The 13176-nt window shown below is 42.3% G+C and overlaps 1 long non-coding RNA gene across 2 annotated transcripts; it reads left to right on the plus strand.

The window, feature by feature from the left end:
* Positions 1 to 1008: 1008 nt before the first annotated feature.
* LOC110367766 lies at positions 1009 to 12661 on the plus strand. 2 transcript variants are annotated; one of them, XR_002427699.2, is made up of 3 exons: positions 1009 to 1165; positions 12249 to 12500; positions 12571 to 12661. It is a non-coding gene; the product is annotated as an uncharacterized LOC110367766 (long non-coding RNA). The 2 variants fall into 2 exon arrangements; XR_004929157.1 differs by having other exon boundaries at positions 1010 to 1165; positions 12249 to 12661.
* The last annotated feature ends 515 nt before the right edge of the window (positions 12662 to 13176 follow it).

Genomic DNA, 13176 nt, shown 5'->3' on the forward strand with positions numbered 1-13176 from the left:
TGACCGGGGTCCCCAGTTTGTTTCCCAAGTCTGGAGGCACTTCTGTTCTTCTCTCGGTGCCGTTACACCCTCACCTTAGGATAATACCCACAAACGAATGGACAAACTGAACGTATGAACCAGCAACTAGAAACCACACTCAGATGCTTCACCTTCTCAACACCCTCCGATTGGAACAAGTACCTGCCTTGGGTTGAGTATGCTCTCAATTCACACGTCTCTCCCCGTTTGAAGTCTCCCTTTGTTATCAATTGCCAGTCCTTCCCTCTGCTGAGCTTCAAATCCCGGTCACCTCTATCCACTAGTACATCCACCGTTGCTGTCAGACCTGGGACACCACCATCAGAGCCCTCCAGTAAACCGTTGAGCAGAACAGAAGGTGTGCCGACCGACGAAGGACCCCAGCTCTGAAGTACCACCCCGGTCTGGCTGTCTTCAAAAGACGTTCTCTCCAACCCATCTGCTAAGAAACTGGCCCCCCGCTTCACTGGACCTTAGGTGATTGTTAGATTCATCAGTCCCTCCTCCGTATATCTCCATCTGCCTCCTCACTCCCGAGTCCACCCGACCTTCCATGTCTCCCAAATCAAGCCAGTCATCTCGAGTGACCTGTGACTCCTGTCGACGGGGTAGGGGCCACCAATACCTCGATTGGGAGGGCCACGGTCCCGAGGACCGGTTATGGGTGCCCGGCTCCTCCATCCCTGATCCAGCCCTGATTGACTCCTTTTTAGCCTCTCGTCCCTCCACATCCTCCTCGGGGCCGCCGGGTGGCGACCATTGAGGGGGGTGTCAGGATTCTACAGGCAGTACTGTGCAGTTTGCTGTCAGCACTGCCTGCTCTCTGCTCTCTTCTCTCTTACAGGTGATTGCAGATGACAGGTGGGCGTGGTACACACCTGTGGCTCGTTCGGCAGCTCCGGGCTGGAGCTTAAAAGCAGGTTGCAGGCAGCTGAAGGACGCCAGAGTGTTAAACCGCTTTGGTACGCTTCAGTGGCCACTGTCTCTCGACAGTTAACCCTTTTGCAGCGCTAACTCATGTCTCCTGTTTCTCACAGATCGCCTTATGCTCTGGATCACTCTCCAGACGCTCTTCCAAGTTCTGAAGTCTCAAGTCAAGTCCCTGGATCCTCATCGCTCAGATTCTGCTCTGGCACTTGTTCAGGTATTGACCTGTTCTTGGCCTCAACTGGTTCTTTTATCTGATAATGTGGTGTTTGCATTGTAGACTTCTGTAGTAATAAAAAGACTCTTCAAACCGTAATTATATTTTACCATATTTAATCTAAAAGGCAGAGGAACGGTTTACAGACACATCAGCGCTGACGGTAGTGATGGGTCCGGCAACAGCGATGCGTCGGGGCATGTGTCGAGCTCATAGAGCAAAACCTGTGTCGATGCACCGCTTCTCAAAGTCATGCCACCTCATCGCCCTCAGAATACTGCCCAACACCTTTCAGACCGCTCAGCTGCTCATAAAACATTTTTTCAAGCTTCATGAAATTCCCATGGACATGCTCTCTGACCGGGGTCCCCAGTTTGTTTCCCAAGTCTGGAGGCACTTCTGTTCTTCTCTCGGTGCCGTTACACCCTCACCTTAGGATAATACCCACAAACGAATGGACAAACTGAACGTATGAACCAGCAACTAGAAACCACACTCAGATGCTTCACCTTCTCAACACCCTCCGATTGGAACAAGTACCTGCCTTGGGTTGAGTATGCTCTCAATTCACACGTCTCTCCCCGTTTGAAGTCTCCCTTTGTTATCAATTGCCAGTCCTTCCCTCTGCTGAGCTTCAAATCCCGGTCACCTCTATCCACTAGTACATCCACCGTTGCTGTCAGACCTGGGACACCACCATCAGAGCCCTCCAGTAAACCGTTGAGCAGAACAGAAGGTGTGCCGACCGACGAAGGACCCCAGCTCTGAAGTACCACCCCGGTCTGGCTGTCTTCAAAAGACGTTCTCTCCAACCCATCTGCTAAGAAACTGGCCCCCCGCTTCACTGGACCTTAGGTGATTGTTAGATTCATCAGTCCCTCCTCCGTATATCTCCATCTGCCTCCTCACTCCCGAGTCCACCCGACCTTCCATGTCTCCCAAATCAAGCCAGTCATCTCGAGTGACCTGTGACTCCTGTCGACGGGGTAGGGGCCACCAATACCTCGATTGGGAGGGCCACGGTCCCGAGGACCGGTTATGGGTGCCCGGCTCCTCCATCCCTGATCCAGCCCTGATTGACTCCTTTTTAGCCTCTCGTCCCTCCACATCCTCCTCGGGGCCGCCGGGTGGCGACCATTGAGGGGGGTGTCAGGATTCTACAGGCAGTACTGTGCAGTTTGCTGTCAGCACTGCCTGCTCTCTGCTCTCTTCTCTCTTACAGGTGATTGCAGATGACAGGTGGGCGTGGTACACACCTGTGGCTCGTTCGGCAGCTCCGGGCTGGAGCTTAAAAGCAGGTTGCAGGCAGCTGAAGGACGCCAGAGTGTTAAACCGCTTTGGTACGCTTCAGTGGCCACTGTCTCTCGACAGTTAACCCTTTTGCAGCGCTAACTCATGTCTCCTGTTTCTCACAGATCGCCTTATGCTCTGGATCACTCTCCAGACGCTCTTCCAAGTTCTGAAGTCTCAAGTCAAGTCCCTGGATCCTCATCGCTCAGATTCTGCTCTGGCACTTGTTCAGGTATTGACCTGTTCTTGGCCTCAACTGGTTCTTTTATCTGATAATGTGGTGTTTGCATTGTAGACTTCTGTAGTAATAAAAAGACTCTTCAAACCGTAATTATATTTTACCATATTTAATCTAAAAGGCAGAGGAACGGTTTACAGACACATCAGCGCTGACGGTAGTGATGGGTCCGGCAACAGCGATGCGTCGGGGCATGTGTCGAGCTCATAGAGCAAAACCTGTGTCGATGCACGTATCGACACGGGAAAGTCACGTGACCGATACAGGAACTGTTTCGAACTGACTGACGCGCCAAACTTTTTCTGTTTCCTCTTAGCTGCACACGTGTGCATTCGCGCACAGCAGTGCGCACAGCAGTGCGCACAGCAAAGCTATGCTGTGCAGTAAATAAAATCCAAGCTGAACTGTAAACAAAATAACAGTTAATAAAGGTTAATTTTTAACCATTTTGCAAAGAGCGAGACTGTACCACAGTCTCGCTCTTTGAGCGCCAGGTGCTGATTGGAGCACACCACTGATGGATGGGTTGGGCAGACGCCTTTATGGTTGGGCGGGTTGCGCTGTGCATCTTTGTTCTGAGCGTTGTTTCAGAAAAAACGACTGATCTACCCTTAGTAGAAAGCTGCTACTTTGAGTAGTTCTTCCTCCCTTTGTCATACTCAGCATGTCCGATTTCAGAACAGATGATATCAGTCAGGTAACTAAACACAGCGCCCGATCAACCATTGAGCATGAGCACGAGCATGAAAGAAATCCCGATCACTGGAACACAAATAACGTGATTCACCATGGCAATGACAGGAAATAAGGTTGGAAGTACGCATGTCCTACGAGTAGAATTAGAAATCTTTAAAGAAGGCATATGGACAATATTAAACCATAAGAAACAATGCCGTTGAAAACCGCAAGAGAGAATTGTTGAAAAAGTCAATGCATGCGCAAAATGAAAGTTATGTGATGGAGAATTAAAGCTGTTTTCTCACACGTCACTCATTCAACACAAAAGGGTGTGTGTGTATGTGTGTGTGTGTGTGTGTGGGGGGGGGGGGGGTGCGACATTGAAAGGACATGGCAGCAAAAAATTTGTAAAAAAAAAATTGTAAAAAAGCCAGTCCACAGGCATCCTCGTTCACATTATTTATTGACTGTATCTAAAAAAAATCAAATATATGTTTAATTCAAATGAAAATATAAAATAATTCAATGCAACATACAATGATTTAAATTGTATTGTGAATACTTGGTCATCAAATCAGTGTCAGTTAACTCTGTCAAGCAGGTTGCCTGTAGGGATTTTTAAGGTCCAGCAGGTGTCAGTATTCAGTGACACAGTATCAATACAGTTTGGCAATGTGTCGAAACGCTTCATGACACCTCATCGACCCATCACTAGCTGACGGGCTTTTGATCGAACATGACGCAACGGCAATGAATGTGGCAAGAGCCCCGACTGATCATTTCTTAAGCATTATAAAGAAGTCTAGGTACACGCCCATGCAAGGACTGTACGCTTTCTAACATGTCGTCAGTAAAATAATGTGATACCACTTGGGTGCTATCTGATGACCTTGTGTCTCAGCCTTGTGTCCCAGACTGTCTAGGTGTGGATGCTGCCCCCAGGACTGACATTCCACTCGTTCATCCCATTTCTACATTCTACTCATACGCCGCATTTCTAAGAATCCCCCTGATGATGTGCCTAAATGATACATCACCAAAAATAACCAACCAGATCTGGGTGGACTCGTGGAACATCAGCATCCAGGCCTCTTTTAGACAAATCAATCACTCAACCCTGTTACTCCATACAAAAACCTATATATGATCAGGAGACTCCATCCAGCTAGCACGTGGATTCCATCCTCCTCCCACCAAGGACGGAAAAGCCATCTCTCTGGTAGCCTCCTGTGTAGTGTAGTGTTGTTTGACAAGCTAACCCTTATTAACCTATATGTGCAGTTATTAAGAAAGGCAGAGGAAAAACACTAGCCCTAAGCACAGCAGAAATTTCTGTCTAAACATCATGTCAATCAGTCACTGTAGACCCTAAACGTTGTTTTCTTCTTTCGCCTCAGTTTCTTCATTTCGCCTCCAACCTGTCAGGGTCACCTTCTTGAAGAGGAATAATTATCACTCAATAAACATTCAGGCATGGCCAAATATAAGGGCCCTAAAATCAAACTATTTGCCACTACTTTAATGATTCTAAATTATTTCCATCTAATCAAATACATCTTGTATACTACTAAAAATAAACCTTTTTCTGTTTTTTCATTACTACTTATGTATTTTATTGCTTTGAAAGAATTGCTTTTAACTTTTTATTGATTTAATCCCCAAATTGTGAAAATCATAAAATCATTGAGGGAAGGTGTTTCTCCTCTTAGATCAAAGATCAATGTCCATAGGTTTTAGAAGCTGGATTACAGCCTCCCCCTCATTGGCTCCATCCCACAAAGGAGCCGATGCCTGTATCATCGACATTTGATAGGCAAGTGGGACACCCCAACCTCTCGCTGCTTGGGATCCCACAGCTTAGTCGACACACCTAAGGAAAATTGCTCAGAGGCACGGAACACAACAACAAGCACAAATAGCAAACATGGCAATAACAATCATAGAAGAGAGTATACTCACGAAATATCCAAAGCGAGCCTATTTTGATAAGTCACTAAGGAGGTGGCAGAAAGTTGGCTATGCATTGCTTTAAATCTATCACAAGTGAAGTTGGACAAGCACTAAACATTGTAATGTATATAGTTTATCCGATCAATATTTTTATTTGGGGTGATCCATATGAACATAGATTCAAAACCAGATGCAAACTGATCAGCCAGTTTGTATTCATCAGGTACTCCACGAGGGATTCCTATTGCATCAATTCAAACAGGGAAATTGGCAAGGTCCCACAGACTGTTTGCGGACATGATTATGAAAAACTCCCCCCGAGGAAGCGTCCAGTCAGCTTCAGATATGATTTATATAAGAGAGAGTAGGGAAATTAGGGCACATCTACCCCCGTAGTTATCCCCACAATAGACCAGTTCACGCGTGACGTCAGCGCTACATCCGGGTCCCGCGGGTAGGCAAAAACAGTACTGTTCTTGTCTACTACATGAAAAACCATGGGGTTTTAGAGCGTACTTTTAGTTAGTTTATTTTTGGAATCTAAACAATGCCTATGACTTGTTGTGCTCCCGGTTGAACACACAGGCATTCCAAATCGTCGGATGTACGTTTCTGTCGTTTACCGAAGGACAAAGAAAGAAGAAAGAAATGGATAATTTCAATGAAAAGAGCGCAGGCAGACAATCCCAATGGACTGTGGGAGCCATCATACCACGACAGAATTTGCAGTCTACACTTCATCTCGGCTAAATACAACTTAATTCTGCACTAGTCATTGTTCTACTTAAATAGCGGCGGAGGGGAGGTGGCGATCGCTAGACTGGCCGGGAGAAGCGGAGTCGATGCGCTGCAGCAGCAGCACGCCGCATCATTTTAGTTTTCTTCGTGCAATCAGTGTGCAATAATGTTCAGCAGACAGCGGCTGCATTACGCCCCTGTTCATGCGCGCTAGTACGTCTGTGTTTACGCTGCAACGTCGCCGACACCCACACCCATTTTAACAAGACAAAAACACCAAAATAATCCGTAGTGAACAATTTTTTTTTTAACCTACTGGGCGGGTCTTCCTCTCTGCTGAGGCGCGGTCTGTGTCCGACTCCGCTTTCTGCCGTTACACAAACATGTCTGAACATCCATCCATCCATCCATCCATTATCTGACCCGCTTAATCCCTCATGGGGTTGCAGGGGTTGCTGTGTGCCTATGTCCCGATATAAAATAATTGTAGCCGTCCAGTGGTTTCAGGGGCTTTCGTGCTCTCTCGTATGTACTGGCCTGCGTGTTTGTAAGGCAGCTGTATATGTCGCAGTACGGAACACTTGGCCAGCATTTCACAGACTTGCTCCATCCCTTCAGGCTTTTTCTGTGTGGATCTGGCAATCTGATACCATCAACCATCAACTTACTGTTAAAACGATCTTGTAAAACGTTATCTAAAGAAGAAAAATATGTGGAAAACTCGTCAGTTTCTCTGTTTGCGTCCGCCATTGTGTTCACCTTTTGCCTACCAGTCTGGCGCGCATGTGCGAAAAACCCGCTTCAAAACAATGAACTGGTCTATACCATCAATCATCAGCCCTGTTTACCTGTAAGTTACCAGCAGTGAAATCGCCAATCAAATGTGAAAAAAAATCACATTGTCTAATATAAACATTGACCATCTTCTTTATCCATAGTTTAGTGTCCCTATCTTGAAAAATCTACAGTAAAACAGTTACTAACATTTCAACTAGTGTTCACTCTAAAACAAAATAATCAAAAAAAGTCTTCACCTTTTCCCCAGCTGTGAATCCCTTCAAAATTTAAATAAGCAAAATATCTTACAGTGAATTGATCCTCTTTATATAAACACAATAAAAAAATTATCTTAAACCTTTCAGCATCACATTTCCACATTAAACCCCTATGCAGCCTTTGCAAACACTCTTAATATTTGTCCAAAACTGTAATCAAAGCTGGATTAGGCAGAAGCAATGACATCACCTTTTTTTCTCTGTCACCAGGATCAGCCTTTTAACGTCATTTCTGTATACCCTCATCATCTGAGAAGGTCAAAAAAAAAGAGACTAAAATCTCTCTGTTAGGACATTCCAATTATTTTGACTAGGTTTCTTTGCAATCAAAAAGCAGCAAGAGAAATGTTATTACAGGTCAGTAGAAAGGCAAACAAACAAAAATTATAAAACAACCACCTTTCTCCTCAGGAAGATCTCATTAAAACTTAGCATAATTTAGTAATATCTATTCCTTGCATGTCCAAATCTGTTCATGACATCTGATATATTAAATAAGTATTTTTGTTCTTTGACAATGTATTTTGGGAAAAACTGGTTAGTTTTAAATTAAGAACAACGTGTTATTTTGAACTTGTGGTGGGAACCTATGACAATGTGTTGTGGGAAAGACTGACTCTGTATTCCTTATTTTTGCTTATATTTGCTGTTTTCTGAGTTTGCAATATTATTTTGCTTCACACACTGCTGAGATGCTGGGAATGGTTTTTGTTTGGGAAACATGTTTTGGAAGCCAGACGAACAGCTCAGATGGGAGGGAGAAGTGGCCACTCTCGCTCCCCCATCTTATACTTTATTGGTATAAAAAGGAGGGAACCGCCCTCATTCGTTGAAGTCAGCCGTGGGTTGTGTGGACGCCCGGCCGCGTGGATTGTGCTCTAACCGGACTGACCGACTTCCCAATCCTATATGGTAAGAGATGGAACATCACGCCTGTTTGAAAGCTTCTCGGCTTTAAGTGCTTGCTACTTGGCGTGTGCGAAGTGCTTGTTGTTTTGTCTTACTGTATTCTGTGGGGAATAATACATATGGGCGCTAATATCCTAATAGAAACAGTGTTTGTGTTCTTATTTGTGTCTTGCCGATCTCTTCCGAACCTGAATAAAAATTTCATAAAACAACATCTTATTATGCGCCTGTTTAAAGCTGACATCTCAGAGTCTTCTGTTGGACAAAGGTGGCATTTTCAAGGATCTTCAAGCATCTGAAAGCAATAACTCAGAGAAAACAAAAATGGTAGTGTTTAGGTTACACATGTAGTCCAAGGAAAACCTGATACTGTTAGTATCCGCCTATTGTTATGTTTTATAGTTCTTGGCTGATCCTGTGAAAGGTATGTCAAAACAGCATCCTTTCTTTCCTTCTCTTTTAGTAATTTTGCTTTACAACATCTCCTACTTCCAAATTATTTGCATAATTACCTTTAATAAAGTCACATTTTATTACTGGAGATGCCAAACAATTAAAGCAAAGAAAATAAGAAATAACCAAAACCAACAAAATAAACAAAGGAAAATGTTGTCCAAGGAGCAAAATTGTCTGTCTCATTAATACATAGATTATTAACATCTTTCAGACTTTTGATTTCAGTCTGTCACTTTTTGACCAAGTGAATTTACTGCTTGCACCGCCTTTAAAAAATAAACAACTGTCCAAATTTCTGTTAGGCTAAGTAAAAATCTTTAAAGTGAAGTGATTAAAACTTTCCAACATAATATTCGTCAGCACAATAAATTATTTTCTCTTTAACTTTATGCGTTTCTAATGTTTTTTTGCAATGCTACTAGTTACCCCCCATAATTCAGCATCGAGAACACTGTTTTAAAGAAACTTCAAAAACAATAAGCGAGCTACATAGAAAAATAAAATTTAATAAAACATTGTTAATCCTTCAGATCTGAAGCTCCCACAATTTTGCTAAAGCCCGAACCTCGGCCCTAGAACATCTTTTGACCATCATGCTTAACAGATCACAACTCTAAATAAAACATAAAATCTAAGCAGTAAGCCCTTCAGTGTATTTACAATCTAAGCGTCCACTGATTATATACAAGAAAGCTACATGTAGTTAATCTGATGGCACCCACTCTGTGTCCTTCAGTAATTATTAAGAGTTACCTCTCCCCCAGTCCTGCAGACACCATCTGATATTTGTCTTACTGCAGTTCCTGTCAAAGGCCAAAAACACACAACAACACATTCAGATGTTTACCTTGAGTTAAATTGCTCTTAACTTTTGTTTTTTTCTGGAAAATCTGGAAATTGTTCAAGGTTTTCCCTCAGCTTTCAGCAAACTTTCCATGATGTGCTTAACATGGCCTGTTGAAAACCTGAAGCCCATCAAATATCCTTTTTTTCCTGCTGTCCTTAGAAAAGCAACCAATCTTCAATTCATTGATTTTATGTTAAATTTATTATTTTAGTAAGACTCCTTTTATTATTGATTGAATATGTATTGCAAGGCAACTGATTCCTGCATACAAGGCAAATTTATAGTTTTCGATCTAAGCCAAAGCTGATCCACCTAAATTTAAACATGTATTAACTGAAAAAAAAAATAAAAACAAGTTTACTTTTGCTAGCAATGATCTTGCAAATGTATTGAATTATTCGCTTATGACACAATATTTTATACAAGAAGCACTGCAGGTACTAAACTCTGAGTTGGAAAAATAAAATGTTGGTTTTATATAAACAGATTGTCACCCAATTTTAAAAAAGACAAATTTCATATTATTTCACGACAGAGAGAAAAACAATGTATCACCAAATCCAGACGGATTGGAAATCAATAGGAAAGCAAACGAAATTGCTTAGGTGTCATGCTAGATCCTACACTCAAATCACATATAAAAAGAAAAATCTCAGAAAGCAATTGCTGTCCTATTCAAATCAAAACTCACTAAATAGTTGTGGCCTGCCAACTTTGCACAACTCTTTGATTGTCCAAAACCCACAGCACTGCATAAAATCTTGGAATCAACATACAAACCTATTTACAGACATAATTTATTTTGTATTAAACACCCTAAAGATTATAAGCACTAGTCATTTTAGAGATCCTTCCAATCTGTTATACATACAACATACAATACTCAAAATTCATGATTTAACTGAGACAAGATGGATATAAATACTGTAAAACAAAATTCAGTAACAGCACTGATGCACAATTATTGTAAGATAAGCCAAGGGGCAGTTATCATAAGATTGGTCTCTCTGTCCTTTTTCATTCAAGATGAATCAATTTGCTAGTGTTGTGTGTATGCCTCTTAAAGTTATTTTTGAATTAAATAAAGTAAACCAAAAACCATTGGCCTTGCACTCAACATATCATATTCCTCTTATATATTTTCTGAAATATGTTTATGCAAAGTATATATAAAGACTTATTTCCAAAGGACTGACTTGTAAGGAATCATTATTGTTCGAAGCAATTTCATAATCTCAGTAATCCTTTGTAGATATATATCTCTCTGCTTTACTGCATTGCTATACCATTCATATCCCATAATTATAACACTAGAGTCTCCAATCTTCTATGAATGGCACTTCTATGAATCCATGAAAAACAACTTCTGAGCAATTTTACAGTGCAAAACAACCGGGACACAGCCTCAAGGTCTCAGCAGCTCAATTATGCAGAACAATATCCCAAACGTGCCATCATTTATAGCTCATTTACAGTTCCAATCAATTATTTCTAACAAACCTGAAATATTTTCCGTTAAAACCATGCCAATCTCTCCATGTATCACTTTATTTTGGGCTAGACATGTAATGTGAAACACCAACTTCAATATTTTTATATTGTCTCTTGTTTCTCTTACAAACTTTTAGTCAAACAGTATGTGGTTAATTGAGGTTTCTCAAAAAAATGTATTTATGTTCAGACATGCAGAATCTCAAAACAAATAAACACCTTTGAAACCACGATATTTATAACCTAGACTTAATTATGTCACACAGACGAACAGAGAGTTAATATGCAAATAAGATGTTTAGGCAAAAAAAACAAAAAAAACCCACATAAACACACACTCAGGCCTGCAATTTCACACCATTTTAACAGGCTGGGAGCTTTTGGAACCACTTATGGTGGTCACTGGACTTCAAACCTAAGCCAACTCATATGTGCTCGTTTTTCGAAAAGGCAGCTTTTTTATTCCAGCGAAAACAAAGAATTTTAGTTCGTCTTTGCGCAATAAAGGGCTCTAAACCCGCATTTCCAGGCTACATAATATTTTAGAGGTTGGTGCCTGACCTCTGGGGCATGAAAAACCCTATAAAGCCACGCGTGACCGCATGCATGTGTGTCAGAATGGCAGCTTCATTGTTAAACACAGAGGAAGACGCATTTTCCTCCGTGCCTAACAAGGGAGCGCTAAACCCACATTCTCAAGGTTTACAGTATTTTCAGAGACCTGGCCAAGGCCAGGTTTTGCGTGCCAACCGCACGCAAATCACATTTTACCCGACACGTTTGCAAACAATTATCCTGAAACATTCCTCTGGCCTTAAAAGTTACAAAGAAATCTGCTCCTATAGGATCTGACATCACAGCTTCAAGAGAGTTAATAAAAAAGAGAAAATCTCACCTTATTTTGTTGCTGCGCAGCTACTGTGATGCCACCTCCTCTGCAGACTCAAAAATGCAAAACAAACCCACTTAGACCAAGGTTTTGGCACCTTCTGTTCAGGTATTGACCTGTTCTCGGCCTCCCCTGGTTCTTTTATCTGATAATGTGGTGTTTGCATTGTAGACTTCTGTAGTAATAAAAAGACTCTTCAAACCGTAACTATATTTTACCATATTTAATCTAAAAGGCAGAGGAATGGTTTACAGACACATCAGCGCTGATGGGCTCTTGATCGAACATGACGCAACGGCAATGAATGTGGCAAGAGCCCCGACTGACCATTTCTTAGGCATTATAAAGAAGTCTAAGTACACGCCCATGCAAGGACTGTACGCTTCCTAACATGTCGTCAGTAAAATAATGTGTCACCACTTGGGTGCTATCTGATGACCTTGTGTCCCAGCCTTGTGTCCCAGACTGTCTAGGTGTGCATGCTGCTCCCAGGACTGACGTCCTACTCGTTCATCCCATTTCTACATTATGCTCATACGCAGCATTTTTAACACACTCCTCTCGAGCCCACTTGATGTTACCAAGCCGGACAAGAGTTCCCCTCTGGATTCTCCCTGGTTCCTTCAGCTGCTCACTGGCCGCTGCTTCCAGATGCGGTGCTGCTTGGACTCCCCGCCTCCATTCCATCAACCCGCTCACCTGTCACTCAGTCACCTAGTTCCACCTAAGAGAAGAGCTCCTCTGAATCCATTCTTCTGCTCCACTCTCCCCGGCTAGGTTACCTGAACCCAGCGGTAAGCCCACCTAATTTTTGGCTGGTTGTCCCTCTCTGCCCGGTGTAATCTATTTCCATTTTTTCCGCAGAGCTATCAGTTCCGGAATCCCGTTTCTGTCGGCCGCTCACTCTGAGCATCTCTCTGCGTTTCTTCGTGCCTAAATAAACATCTTAAAACTGCTCTCTGCCTCCTGATTGTGTTCTGCATGTGGGCCAAACACTTAAAAACCATGACAAACATGAAGATGGTTTTATAGGATTAAAAAGGCATGAAAACAGGAAAGAGCTGAACATACCAGATCTGATTATAACTAAACTTCCTTATACTTTTTAAAATACAAAATATAATACAGGAACTTTTGTGGGGATCTGCAAATGTGTACTAAGATCTGAAAATGTGTAGATCAATCTGTAAACACACACAGACACCAATGTCTGAAGTATTTTCGCTTCAAGACTCAGAAATACAGACAAATCATTGGTTACAAGTCAAGCAGTTTCTCCATTGGTGTCAAGTACCAGAGACAGACGGACCCAGTATTCAGCCAGAAAAGCAGAGGTTTAGGTAAAATAATATTTATTAACAAAATCCAAAACCCAAAGGGGCAATAACCCAAAAACAGGAAGACTGCATCCAATAACCCAAAAATAACAAAAAGCAGTCACAGACAAAACTATTTACAAAGACAGGGGAC

This window comes from Fundulus heteroclitus, unplaced genomic scaffold (assembly GCF_011125445.2).
Source record: "Fundulus heteroclitus isolate FHET01 unplaced genomic scaffold, MU-UCD_Fhet_4.1 scaffold_40, whole genome shotgun sequence".
NCBI classification, from domain to species: Eukaryota; Metazoa; Chordata; class Actinopteri; order Cyprinodontiformes; family Fundulidae; genus Fundulus; species Fundulus heteroclitus.